This window comes from Empidonax traillii, unplaced genomic scaffold (genome assembly GCF_003031625.1).
Source record: "Empidonax traillii isolate 1590-97213 ecotype Southwest subspecies unplaced genomic scaffold, ASM303162v1 scaffold1659:size89180, whole genome shotgun sequence".
Classification (NCBI taxonomy): Eukaryota; Metazoa; Chordata; class Aves; order Passeriformes; family Tyrannidae; genus Empidonax; species Empidonax traillii.
The window spans coordinates 18,190-29,999 of NW_020956852.1; the positions used below are offsets into that span (position 1 = coordinate 18,190).

The window sequence follows — 11,810 nt, forward strand, 5'->3', positions numbered from 1 at the left end:
GCTAGAATTTTTGCATTTCAACCACACATCTCAGATTCTAAGGTTTTTGACTGTATGCTTCTCAGTCTGCCATCTCTGGCAGTCATGTTCAGCAACTCCACCTGTCCTGAAGAGGAATAAATACAAGGAATATAAAACTTAAAAAACCTAAATGAGATCCATTTCTGATCCAGTACCTGTTTATGTGCATATGCATATTCTCCTCACCCCTTCTTTTGTTTTGAAAATATGTTTGGTGTGTAAAGTGCTCTCTTGATAATAATTTATTCTATGAGTCAGCCCTTTTTTAGAATACCAAAAGCTAAGGAACTCAAGGATATAATATTGGTGAGTAACTTCTGCATTTTGCATCTTGTAGTAATTTGAGTTTTCTATGCAACATGACAGAAACAATGTCAGGTGAACTGAAAGAAGACAAGAAAATCATGTGTGTACACTTTAAATTCCCACCTGAAATGTACCTTAACATAATACCAGGAAGGGTGAAAAGAAAAGAAGGAAGGTGTAATTTGCAATTACAAAACCACAGCAACTAGGACCATTGGCAGATTGATGCCCAAAAAAGGCAAATAAAAACTGTTTAAAGACAGAATTTTATGCCTTATAAACAGCAAGGTATTTATTTATTTATTTATCTAACAACCGGGCAGCCTGCCAGCTAGTGCTGGGAAAACAGGCTCCGCAGTGCTTGAATAGAACAAGCAATTTATACAGTTTCTGACAATGATTACAACATAATCATATGCATATTCATATTATTGCATCATTACATTACAATGTTCATAGCAGGTGGAGTCGGGGCGGAGATTGAGGTGTGGTCTCTATTTTGAGGAATATTATGGTGGTAGATCCTGCCTTACTTCCTCATGGGGTCTCAAATTCTCTCCTCTTCATCGGGTGACACCAGTGATCTTTCGTTCTTTCCATTGTTTCATGTTCTGTTCATTCAAGCTTGAAGAAACCCTTGGCTTCAGGCCTACTTCACCTATTCAAATGTCTACCTTGGCTCCTTTGGCTAAGATTTATTACCTCTGGGCTCTTTGTACAATGTACCTGTGGGTAACGTCTACAGAATTTGTACAGAACAAAATCTCCTTAGAGCAAGGCAGAGAAAAGGGGGGGGAGAAGAGTGGGTCCCTGCAGCAAGACACCTCGACCAACCCCTCCAAAACCTTGTCCTCTTTCAAGATCTCCTAAATTACTCTTAACTATTCCTCAGCAAGTTCCACTTCTCTGTCAACTGTGGCAAACTCAGTGAACAGCACTACCAGTCACGGACATGGAAATTTTCTTCAAAGCTCCCTTTTTTTATTTTTTTTATTTTTTTTTTAATCTTCTAGTTTAGCAGCTGCAGATTTGGCAGCTTTGCCACGCTGCTGAGAAAGCTCTGTTGGCAATAACTGTTGAGTACTGCAACTCCTGGTCCTCCGGGACTCTCCTCACCGCAGGCGGCCGTAGCAGCACAGAATTCCAGAAGCGGTTTCGCTTTCGTTCTGCTCGCCCTGTGCTGCCTCCAGTACGACTGCATAGCCATTCTGGTCTGTGCTGGTGCTCCACGCCACCGCTGTCTCCACTGTTAACAAAAAGCTTACAAACCGTTCCCATTCATAGTTCAGTCAGTTTTAAGTAGGACCACATCCAGTCCACTCGCCATTCCGGCGAGTACAACATGGGGTTCGAACCCATGACCCTGGGATTAAGAGTCCCATGCTCTACTGACTGAGCTAGTCGGGCTCCTGACTCCCCCTGCTGAAGGCGACCACATCCCCCCTGCCGTGCCCAGAAAGCAAACCTGGACCAGCACCGCCAGCAAGATGTCCCTTCAACTCTCACAGCAGCAGCAAAAGTCCTAGGGAGCTCCGGCATTTGAAAGGTTTCAGACACCACTGTCACACAAGCTTTTGTTTTTCAATCTTAGAGTAGCAATGCTTAACTCCGTGTCCTCCATCTGTGAGTGACTGTTTCGATGAGACTATAACTTGCAAAGCAAACATATTTTTGCCTCTTGTTCAATTTCATTAACATTGTTAAAAGTTCAAAGAATGTTGTGGGCGGGCTTTACAGAATTCCACAGTGAATGGTTGTCATAGCGACCATGTTTACATTGGCATAGTGTTGTTGAACTGCCTTCCTTTGTAGCGCAACGCGGAGGGGGAAGGGAGGGGAGGGGGCTCTGGGCTTCTACCTTCCAGTGTTTTCTCAGTAGCCCTCCAACCTGCCTTGCATCTCTGTCTTGGCTTGTCTTCAGCACACATTGCGGGGGAGGGGGGGAGGAAGCGGTTTTGATTGCGATCTCAGGCGACCCCGGCTCTGGCTCGGTTCCAAAGAGCTTCATTGCCCCGCCCTGCCAGTCCTTGTCACACAGCGTTGCCGCTTCACTCTGCCACTTAGCTTCGCAGTGCCCCTCCCACCCTGAGCCACTGCAAACCCTGCTCAGAACCGCCGTGTCTTTGAACTTCGCGTCGTGAGTGGCCTTCATCATCATCACGCTGTCAAAGCAGTGCATTTCAAGCGTCAACTATGCACTTCCATCTGGACTCTAACTGGTCCCATTACATCCCTAAAGTTCTCGGTGGCTCACCTGCCTTAGGTGTCAAGAAAAATCAGGTCTGGACCCCTTTTTCGCAGTGTCCCGCTGCTCTCTCCTTCACCAAGATCTGTCCTTGCTGCACCTCGACTTGCAGCTTCAGTTCCTCTCGGGGAACCATTCCGATCCCTCGATGGGGATCAAATCCAATTTGGCCCCTTTTTCGGGTCTTGTCATTATAGTGTTGTGATCCCTCATACATCCAGGGTCACCATTTGTGGTAGTATATTGAGGACGGTCAAGTATATAAACACTAGACACCTTCTGATGATGGCCTACATTCAACTTTTTATTGCTTTGTCCAGTATATTACATCTTGTTCTCACACATCTGCACTCACACACTGTCTGCAGAATCTTACATACCAAAACTATTCTCAGCTCTGTTATCTATAATTTATTACCAACCTTCACATATGATTGGATGTTCACTTCTTATTTACTTTCTTTCTTTGCTGCTAGGCTCCACAGCCTTGCTGCATCCTCCAACACAATGCCATGCTTTTTTGCCCAGGTGGTAACTAAGGTATTCTAGAAATGAGTCCCATTATCTGCCTCAATTCGCTCTGGGCTGCCATGTTACCACAGGACTTGCTTTTCAAGGCCCAGGATGGTGTTCTGGGCAGTGACGTGAGACACCGGGTATGTCTCCAGCCATCCAGTGGTTCCTTCCACCATGGTAAGTACATAGCTCTTACCTTGGCAGGTTTGCACTAGTGTGATATAGTCTATTTGCCAAACGTCTCCATATCTATACTTAGTCCATCATCCACCATACAATAGAGGCTTTACCCTCTTAACCTGTTGGACTGCAGTGAATGTCTCACAATTTAGGATAACCTGGGAGATAAGTTCCATGGTTAAAGCAACCCCTCGGTCTCGTGTCCATCTGTAGGTGGCATCTCTGCCCTGATGACCTGAGCCATCATGGACCCATCGAGCTAGGAACAAGTCTCCCTTGTGCTGCCAGTCTAGATCTACCTGTGACACCTTGACTTGGGCAGCTCAGTCTACCTGTTCGTTGTTGCGATGTTCCTCATTAGCTTGACTCAGGCAAATGTGCATCCACATGGTGGACTCTCACAATCAGCTTCTTTACCCGGGTGGCGATGTCTTGCCACATTTCAGAAGCCCAGATGGATTTTCCTTTGCATTGCCAATTGGACTTCTTCCATCGGTCTAGCCATCCCCACAGAGCATTGGCCACCATCCACAAGTCAGTGTAACCTTGGTCACTTCTCGGATTCAGCAATTTCCAAGGCCAGTTGGATGTCTCTGAGCTCTGCAACTTGACTCAAACCACCTTCTCCTTCAGTGGCTTCTTCATCTTGTCATGTGGGGCTCCATATGGTTGCTTTCAATTTTCGGTTCATCCCTACAGTGCGACAGGAATCATCAGTGAAAAGAGCGTGCCAGTTTTTGTCTACTGGCAGCTGATTATATCGTGGAACTTCCTCAGCACGTGCTACTTGCTCTTGTTCCTCTTCATCTGCTAGACAGTTCTCACCTTTTCAGACCAATTCGTGATGATTTCTAGTATCCCAGGGCTATTTGGGTTTCTGATTCGGGCACGCTGTGTGATCAAAGCAATCCACTTACTCCATGTAGCATCAGTGGCATGATGTGTAAAGAGCACCTTTCCCTTAAACATCCACCCCAGCACTGGTAGTCAGGGTGCCAGAATGTTGTGGTCTGATCCAGCCCCTGACCCTCCTGGCAGTCTCTGTCCGCATTCTCCACCAAAAATGTCGTGGGTTTACTTTGGACCAATTTTCTCTCACCCCCTACACAATTGCTATAAGTTGAGAGAAGGATTATGCAGACAAAAGAGATCAGATGTGGGGAGAAAAATATCAAGATTTATTACTAGCAAGATAAAAACTAGAGAACTATATATACAACAATTCTAATTAGGCAAAAGTGCTATGTATTTACAGAAGTACCCCTTCCCCCTTGTATCAGTTCAGGAGGAGAAGCAGTCTCTTTTCCATTTCCAGAGCTACAGGTCTTCTAAATAATTTTGCAGCACTTGAAAGTTCCTCTTTTATTATCTCTAGGATGACAGCTCTGATTCATCACGGTTGGAACTGTCTTTCTCTCTCTTCTATGTTGACCTCAGGGCTGGGCCTAGCCCTCCTAGGCTAAGACCGGAGGCTGGGGGTTATCCGGACCCTGTGGGGTCCTCCATGGACTGCAAGGGGACACTTGCCTCACCATGGTCTTCACCACACTTACAGGGGATAATGGTTTTTGAGTCCACCTCTGTTTCTTGTGGGGTCCCTCCTCACAAGAGACAGTCCTTGATGGACCTCTCTAGCGTGAGTCCACCTTCGGGCAACAGTTCTTCCATTCTCTGCTGTCTCTTAGGGTCACAAATTCAGCTGCACCCGCATGGATCCCTCACTGGGATCACAAGTCCTACCCAGGACGACTTGCTCCAGCATAGGTCTCTCCATGGGCCACAGGTCTCCAGCAGGACTGTTTCATCTTAGGCCTCCTACACGGTCACAGCCTTCTCGTGCACTCACATGCATTCACCTGCTTCAGCATGGACTCTTTCGTGAGCTGCAGGGGGTCTTCTCACTCAGTAACCTTCCACAGATGGCAGGGGTTTTTAGTTTTCAGTCTTTTCCCTGCTGAAGGGAGAGAGAGTGGGGAGAGAAGGAGTCCCCCCTCAGCTCAGGCGTCTCTTCTCTCTCCTCCAGCTGCCAGCTTTGACCTTGGAGGCTGCGCTATCTCTCTGCCTGGAATTCCTTCTGCAGCACATCTTGTCCAGGCAGTGTTTTTTTTCTCTGTTACAGGAGAGAAGAGGACCTGGCCCCCTCGCCTGGACCGGACTTGGCCCGGGGTAGGGGACATATGTCCTGACCCAACAGAGCTGGTTGCTATGCTGGCTCTCCCATTTTTTCTTCTACCTCGTAGCTCTTATCTCTTCTGCCTCCACAACTTCTCTTACGTTTTCTTAAATATGTAATTGGCAGAGGCGTTGCTACAACTTTTGATTGGCTTTGCTCTGAAAATCCACCAGGAAAAACTATTTTCAGCCCCAGGGGGGCTGGTTGGCAAACACACATCTCAGTTTAATGAGACACAAGTGTTTTGTTGAGGATGAGTTATAAGGAAGACCTAAACTCCTCTCTCTAAGCAATTGTAAATCTGAAATTCGGAGGCTCCAATTGAGAAGGTGTGGAAAAAGGAAGAAAATAACAGCCCTTTATTAAAAGATATATATGTATTGGCAGAACAACAAAAGGACACAAATAAAACAATCAAACAATAATCGTGTACCCAAAAATAATCCCCTTCCAAACAAACAAACAAACAAACAAATAAACACTTCAGTTTGCGCCCATCGGTGCAATTCTAACCACAACCAGCAGGGGACGCTGTTGGATCCCTGGTGGTCGCTACGTGGGAGGCTCCTCGGGTGTGCTGGAGAAGCCAAAAATGGAGGTCTTCCCTCCCCCTCACCGGGAAAGGGGAGAAAGCAGGGAAAGAAAAATAAAAAAAGGTTCTTCCCAATGGGAACTCACAAGGTGACATCCTTCCCAAATGGTTCTTCTACGATGAAAAATCCAAGCAGGTTACTGGGCTGGGTAGACCTGAGCTAACTGGGCAACCAGGTTGAGAACAAAACCACCTTGGAGCTCCTGCCACCCAAACTTTGTCCCAACTAAGGCAGCAATGAACTCCCAGCCGTTTCCCAGGAGGGGAGGAAAAAAAAAAAGTAAATAAAGAACTCCTCACCCCTCCCCACAGACAAGATCTTGAGGGCCATCAACTTGGAATGTGCTTCTACCAACCACTTCTTTTGTGTTACTCAATTGCCCAAACCACAACCAACCTGCCCATTCAACATCCCCTTCACACAGTGGGCAGGGGTAAGGGAAAATTCCTGCTTAGTTTCCAAGAACAAGCAAAACCATGACACCACGACACAGGAGAAGTTGTGCTTCTGTGCCAGTCATGTCTGAGGGAACTTGAACTCCTTCATAGGCTACTACAATCTCCTTCTGTTGGTGTGTAGTTGTCTTCAGACCCTCTGTAGCCTAGTCTCCAGAATCCAAGTGGTTGGCCTCGAGTCTCACCAGGCACCTTCTGCCAGAGGCTCCAGGAAGGACCATAATCCCCAGTTGTAGTGTAGACCACATTCTTCACATCTGGTCCCGTCCTGACTGGCCCAGGAGCTATAGCATGGGCAATCTCCTGCTTGATATTGAAGCCGAATTTTTACCCCAAAAAAGCACAAAGAGACTGCTTTAGAGATAAAATTTGTTTCTTTAAAGCAGGAGGTATTTTAATGCAATGCGTTGGAGAGTTCCCAGGTCATCCTGGACAAAGAACTCTGTCGTGTACAATTAACACGGCTTTTTATACAGTTCTGGGCATAAAGTTACATCATAAAACATGCATATTCATTAAATTGCAACATCTACTTGTAATATTCATATATAGGTGGAGTCTTCAATTTGGGGAGGTTTAGAGGTGGGAGTTCCTGTAGCCTTCATCGTGGGCAGTGGTCGTTTGCTCTTCTTCATCGCTGTACACTTTTGAACTTTCCTCAGATCTTTCCTAATTTGGATAGTTGGCAAGTGTGATAGGGTCAGGTTGACTTTTTTGGCTCGTCCTAAGATTTTCTGATGTTGTTATTTCTGTTTTATGCTTTGAATGTTTCATCTTGTCAACATGTTCTGTTCCTCAGAAAATTTATTATTTCTGTGGTTTTCTGATACTAAGGTTTTGGAGCTATTTCCACAATTTTTGTATTTAACCTTTTGTTTCTCAAAGACTGCCTCAGAGACTGCTTCATTTGAGGGGCTTCATTTCCCCCCTTTTCTTATAACTTACGAATTCTTTCGTCAAGTTTTAATTTCAAGGGGTGTTGGTACGACTGTACCATTGCCTAAATCATTTGGGTTTTTGTCACTAAGGATTTCAGTTTTTGCCATAGGTATATGTTTGTGAGAATTAGTAAAAACATAGCTATGGTTATAATTAGTATTGGGTGCACCCGGCAATAGAATATCTGTGTTGCTGTTGGGGAATATCCTGTAAAGATATTCCAGCAGTGATGCTGGCCTATTTGTTTTATTTTGGTTGGTTTTGTTTCTTTATTTGTTCTGTAAGGGAATGCTTCAGGCCACCCAGAAAATGTATCAGTAGGTATCGAAACCCCCCTTTTCTTGGGAGTTCAGAGAAATTAATTTGTCATACTTCACCTGGGAATTTACTTCGATTTATGACTCTTTGATGTGCCTTGGTTTTAGTATTTGAGTTATTCTTCAGGCATCGCTTGCATTGTGATGTAATGTATTTTTCTGTGGTAAAGAGTTTTGGTCCTGCTATTCGGGTTTGTAAATATTGATAAAGTGGGTCTAAGCCCCAATGGGCTTTTTCATGTTTTGTCTTAACAAATTGCCACATCAATTTTTCTGGTATTATTAGTTGACCTGTTTCTAATTGACTCCATCCATTATCTAATAATTTGCCCTTGTTCTTTTTAATCCATTTTTGATCTGATTTTTGATAATTTGGTTGAAAATTTGTATCTAATTCTCCTGGTATTAGAGTTGTTATATTTATTTCTTTGGTTCTTGCAGCAGCTAATTTAGCCTTTGCATCTGCTTTTCTATTCCCTACCTCCAGAACTGTGTTGCCTTTCAGGTGTCTCCTACAATGCATTATGGCCACTTGTTTTGGGAGTTGGACCGCTTCTAACAATATTAGGATTTCTTCTGCATGTTTGACTGTTTTCTTTTTGGGCAGTTAATAGTACCCTTTCTTTCCAGATTGCTCCATGAGCATGTATTACAGAGAAGGCATATTTAGAATTAGTTTAGATGTTAACTCGCATGCTTTCTGCTAATTCCAGGGCTCGAGTAAGAGCTATTAGTTCTGCCTTCTGGGCTGAAGTCCCTGCAGGTAAGGGATTTGATTCGATTACCTCTTCCGTTGTGGCTACTGCATAGCTTGTTATTCTTACTTGTTGCCATCTGAGAACCAGTTGTCCGCATCTTCAAATGGCTCCTTCTTGAGATCCGGGCGACTGGAATAAACCGCTTCGATCGTTTCCAGGCAATCGTGTTCGATGGGTTCCTCCGGGATTCTTCTTTCTAGAAATGAGGCTGGGTTCACAATATTAGTCACTTGAATGGTTATATCGTCTGATTCAGGTAGGATGGCTTGATATTTTAGGAATCTTGAAGGTGATAACCAATGGTTACCCTTTTGTTCCAGCACTGCTGAGACAGTGTGAGACACCAACACAGTCATTTTCTGGCCTAATGTAAGCTTCCTGGCTTCTTCTATGTTTATGATTACTGCGGCTACTGCTTTTAAACAACCAGGCCAGCCTTTGCTCACTTCATCCAACTGTTTGGAGAAATAAGCTACAGCTCTCTTGTGTGGTCCCAACTGCTGCGCCAACACTCCTAGAGCCATCCCTTGCTGTTCGTGAGAGAATAACCAAAACGGCTTGGTTACATCTGGAAGACCCAAAGCTGGGGCTCTCATGAGTTCTTGTTTCAGTCTCCTAAAAGCTCCCTCTGCCTCGGGAGTCCAGACTAGGGTACTCGTAGTTTCTTTCAGTAAATCGTACAGTGGTTTGGCAAGTACCTCGTATTGATAAATCCATAACCGGCACCAACCTGTCATTCCTAGAAAGGCACGTAGATCTCTCACCGTCTCTGGTTTGGGCATTTGGCAGATGGCTTCTTTTCTCGCTGTTCCTAGGGATCGTTGTCCTCTGGAGATTTCATATGCCAAGTATATCACCTTTTCCTGTACCAGTTGTGCTTTCTGCAGAGAGACTCGATATCCACTTAAACCCAAGAAGTTTAACAGGGAAATAGTCCATTTAATGCACTCTTCTTCCGTCTCACTTGCTATCAATAAATCATCCACATATTGTAGAAGGGTACCATTTCCCTGTGGCCTTTCCCATTGTTCTAATTCTTTGGCCAATTGGTTTCCGAAAATTGTGGGACTATTTTTGTAACCTTGAGGTAACATAGTCCAAGCTAATTGAGTCTTTCTCCCTGTTTTAGCAGATTCCCATTCAAAAGCAAAAATTTTCTGGCTTGCTAGAGCTAAGGTTAGGCAAAAGAATGCATCTTTTAAGTCTATTACTGTGAACCATTTTAAAGTTTCCCTCACTTTGGTTAGAAGAGTATATGGATTTGCTACTACTGGATGTAAGGTTTTTGTAATTTCATTTCCTGCTCTTAAGTCCTGGACTAATCTGTATGTCCCATTTGGTTTCTTAACAGGTAGGATTGGTGTATTGAAATCTGATTCGCACTCTACTAATAGTCCTAGTTCTAAAAATTTCTCTATTATTGGTTCAATTCCCTTTCTGTCTTCTAACCTCAGTGGGTATTGTTTCTTTACTACCGGTTTTGTTTCTGGTAGCAATTCAGTAGTAATAGGAGCTGCCTGTTTTGACTTCCCAGGTACATCAGTAGCCCACACCAATGGATACACTTCGCTCATAATGCGTTCAATGTTATGACTTTCAGGTTTTGGTTCTATGCAGCTGACTGTCAAACTTAAAGCTGCTATTAATTGTTCATCATTTACCTGAAATTCAAGTTTATCCTTATTGAATTTTATTACAGCCCCTAGGTTTTCCAATAAATCTCTACCTAGTAAAGTCTTTGGAGAGTTTGGTAGATACAAAAATTGATGGATTTCCATTTGTTTTCCAATTTTGTATTTAATGGGTTTTAGGAAGTAGGCTTTTTCTGGTTAACCCGTTGCTCCTATAACTTGTACAAATTCATTACTTCTGGGTACTAGTTCTTGGTTTAAAACCGAAAATGTTGCTCCCGTATCAATTAGAAAGTCTAGTTCTTTTTCACCTTCCCCTAACTCCATTTTAACCAGTGGGTCTGCTAGGGAACGACTCACTGGTCCCCCTCATTCACTGTTTTGATGTGCAATGGTAGTACTTGTAGGTCCTTCTCTTAGCTGAGGACATTCTCATTTCCAGTGTCCTATCTGCAAGCAATTGGAACATTGATTTGATCCTATCCTGGGTGGATGGGGCTGAAATCCCCCTCTCCCTTTCCCTCTTACTGGGTAGCCCCTACCTCTGCCTCTGGCATTTGGCTCTGGGAACTTTGCATTCTGGTTTGCTACTGCTACTGCTACTACCCGAGCAAGTCTCTTATCTTCCTTTTTCTTTTCTTCCTTATCTCCATTATAAACTTTCCAGGCCTCATTCATTAGTGTTTCTAAACTTTTGTTTGCTGGATGTTCTAGTTTTTGTAGTTTCTTTCTGATGTCTGGGGTGCATTGTCCCATCACTAGTCCTAATAACTGTTGTTTTCTTCCTCTGATGCTGGGTCTAGGGGTGTGTACTGTCTCATAACTGCCCTAAGTCTATCCAAAAATTCTGAAGGGGTTTCATCTTTTTCCTGTCTGACGTTATATAGCATTGCCCAAGTGATGGCTTTAGGTATTGCATTCCGCAGACTCATTGCTATTAGCTTCCTATATTGCACTAGCCGCCCATATTGAACTGGATTATTCGGATCCCACTCTGGGTTTTGATTGGGAAATATTATATCTACTCTTTCAGGTAATAATGCAGCATGCTCCCTTCCTGTTCTCAATATGAGTTCCTTCTCTGTTTCTGTTAATTCTGATAACATTACTTCTATGTCTTCCCAATCAATATCCTGGTTCTTTGCCAATAATTCAAACCTCCTAACTACTCCCTCTGGATTCTTTCTGAAGTTTCTTGCTTCTTTTCTCTAGTTATTTAAATCACTTGTGGTAAATGGTACTTTTATTCGTGCTTGTTCCCCTGCAATAGGCATTATTCTTCTAAGGGGAGTTATCGTATAACTCTCTTCATCCCTCTCTTTTGTTTCTTTCCGTGCTGCAGATCCAGTGTAATATGAATAACTGGTTCCCTCCCCGGGATCTTCTTCCTGGGTTTTGGTATCTGTTCTATTCTTTCTTTTTTCTGTTCTCTTTCCCCGTTTTCGTTCCTCACTTTCACTTTCCAAACCATCTGCCAAGTGATCCTCTACTAACTTCCTAGCATGGTTTACGCAGTCCAGCCGCCTCTCCTTTTGTATTTGGATGAGACGCTGACGACGCTCAGCTTGCCCCGAGACAGTACTTTCTTCTTCTTCTTCTCCTTGCATATCTCTCTTATCCTCTATCTGAATGACTATATTTAACTTCTGTGAGTTGTTTGCTTTTTCTCCCGGGTT

General features: G+C 43.9%; 1 non-coding gene across 1 annotated transcript; it reads right to left on the reverse strand.

Annotated features, from left to right (window-relative positions):
- Nucleotides 1-1,661: 1,661 nt before the first annotated feature.
- Nucleotides 1,662-1,734, reverse strand: TRNAK-CUU. The gene has a single exon. It is a non-coding gene; the product is annotated as a tRNA-Lys (tRNA).
- Nucleotides 1,735-11,810: the final 10,076 nt, after the last annotated feature.